Source organism: Schistocerca serialis, unplaced genomic scaffold, assembly GCF_023864345.2.
Source record: "Schistocerca serialis cubense isolate TAMUIC-IGC-003099 unplaced genomic scaffold, iqSchSeri2.2 HiC_scaffold_604, whole genome shotgun sequence".
NCBI lineage: Eukaryota > Metazoa > Arthropoda > Insecta > Orthoptera > Acrididae > Schistocerca > Schistocerca serialis.
Window position 1 is genome coordinate 1 of NW_026048195.1, and position 2,500 is coordinate 2,500.

The following is a 2,500-nucleotide window of genomic DNA, read 5'->3' on the forward strand; positions in this document are numbered from 1 at the left end:
TGTCCCTTAACCTAACCTATATTGTCCCTTAACCTAACCTATATTGTCCCTTAACCTAACCTATATTGTCCCTTAACCTAACCTATATTGTCCCTTAACCTAACCTATATTGTCCCTTAACCTAACCTATATTGTCCCTTAACCTAACCTATATTGTCCCTTAACCTAACCTATATTGTCCCTTAACCTAACCCATATTGTCCCTTAACCTAACCCATATTGTCCCTTAACCTAACCCATATTGTCCCTTAACCTAACCCATATTGTCCCTTAACCTAACCTATATTGTCCCTTAACCTAACCCATATTGTCCCTTAACCTAACCCATATTGTCCCGTAACCTAACCTATATTGTACCTTAACCTAACCTATATTGTACCGTAACCTAACCTATATTGTACCTTAACCTAACCTATATTGTACCTTAACCCAACACACGTTGGGCCTTAACCTGCTCTGTAATTGTCATACGACGCGTTAAATTAGTGTAGTGTTGCCTAACTGCAACCCCCGCAATATAGTTTGCTACTCGCACTGCCCGGTCCCCAGAGTATCGCTTCATGTTAAACACCTTGCAGCTATACACTGTAATGCGGATGGCAGCAGGACGTACATGCTCAATGCCCTTCGCAGTTGTTCATTGGCATTCGCATGGCGAAGCACAGCCTACGTTGTGGTACGGCTTGTGTCAACTGTCCGCTGATGTTGTACGTCCAAATCACACACTGTACTGCACATTGGTCCTCATGTACTGAATGATACATCGTGGTACATGTGTGACCGTACCACGACTGCGCCAACAACGGCGAACCATACGGTCCAAATATTGTGCACTCAGCTACGTGTCGTCTCCCTATAAGAGCTGGATTGAAGTATGGTATGCCGTGGATGGCGATCAGCATGAGCCGTCTGTTGATGTAGTGGCGCGTGTTGTCAGACGTAGTCGTCTCTTCTCACACACCGTGATAGCATGGTGCACTGCGTTCCACATCTGCGACATGCGACAGAGGCCGGTTGACAGTCGTTCGCGCAATGGACATCGCATACGTACGGGGGCCACCTTCCACGTGTTCGCGAAGCGTGCACATGTTGTTGCGTGTATGTGGGCAGACATAGTGTGTCGTGACACCTGACACAGGCATGCAACAATCGTTGAATTTGCAAATGGCGATGGACGTCTACGTTTGCTGGTGACGTTACGCAAATGAAGAACTGGTAAACCGTTGTGGTGCGGTTGTTCTCGCTAGAGGTGAATCAGTGATGGCGACGATCGGTTGAGCTACCAACCGGTTGTTTCAGCGATACCCACCATGCCCACGAACGTGAATGGCATGTGGGTGTGAAGCGATACGCGGCGGTGGCTGGGTGGGACCGTCCCCGGCCGGTGAGGGGGGGCCTCCCGGCGTGCTGGCCGCGCGGTGCGTGGGCGCACGCGCTACAGCCGGCTGGTGGGGGCGGCCAGTGGCAGGCGCGCCGGCCGACGGAGGCGGCAGGCGGCGCAGCTGCGCGCCGGCGCACCCTGCACGCGGCGCCGTGCGGCCAAAGTAGGTCCTCGCGGGCCCGGTGCGAAGCGCGGTGGACATCTGCAGTGTGCTGGTCCGATTGAGGACTGTGTGCGCTGAGGATGCGCCGCCGCCCGGCGCTCGGCGCCGCGACGCCGTCTGCTGCTCGGTCGCCTCTGCGGTTCTCGCAGGTGGATTGTATCGCAGCTGTGCGGACGTGTTGGCGCGTGCGCTGTGCTGGGAGAGTTCGCTTCGGCACCCAAGTGGGGCTTTTGTCCTTCTGTGGCGCTGGCGTTGGAGCTGCCGGCCACCGTAGGTGGCGCGTGTTGTCTCCCGCCGGCAATGCCACGACAGCACGCTCCCGGGCCTCTGTCGGCAGCGGCAAGCTCAGTTGGGAGCACGGGTGGTCGCACCTAAAGCGTCTACTCGCCAAACTCCGGGCGATTGCGCCTCTCTCGAACCCGACCAAGTACTTAGGACGGCGCTGCGCGCCGCCGGGACCTGAGAGGGTTTCGAGGTGTATTGTGCAGGGGAGCTCAGCCTCCTCCTGTTTGCAGAATAATTGAGCGGGACGCTTGCGTGTTCGCGCGGGCCCCCGGGACACACTCCCGGGCGGCCGGCTGCTCAGCTCTAGTTGACGCAGCTCCCTGGTTGATCCTGCCAGTAGTCATATGCTTGTCTCAAAGATTAAGCCATGCATGTCTCAGTACAAGCCGCATTAAGGTGAAACCGCGAATGGCTCATTAAATCAGTTATGGTTCCTTAGATCGTACCCACGTTACTTGGATAACTGTGGTAATTCTAGAGCTAATACATGCAAACAGAGTCCCGACCAGAGATGGAAGGGACGCTTTTATTAGATCAAAACCAATCGGTCGGCTCGTCCGGTCCGTTTGCCTTGGTGACTCTGAATAACTTTGGGCTGATCGCACGGTCCTCGTACCGGCGACGCATCTTTCAAATGTCTGCCTTATCAACTGTCGATGGTAGGTTCTGCG

At 54.8% G+C, this 2,500-nt stretch overlaps 1 non-coding gene across 1 annotated transcript in view; it reads left to right on the plus strand.

Annotated features, from left to right (window-relative positions):
* Window positions 1-2,146: 2,146 nt before the first annotated feature.
* The window catches only part of LOC126448327 (small subunit ribosomal RNA), a 1,910-nt gene continuing 1,556 nt past the window's right edge, over window positions 2,147-2,500 (plus strand). The window contains exon 1 of the ribosomal RNA XR_007584107.1: window positions 2,147-2,500. This exon is cut by the window's right edge and continues 1,556 nt beyond it. This is a non-coding gene — a ribosomal RNA (small subunit ribosomal RNA).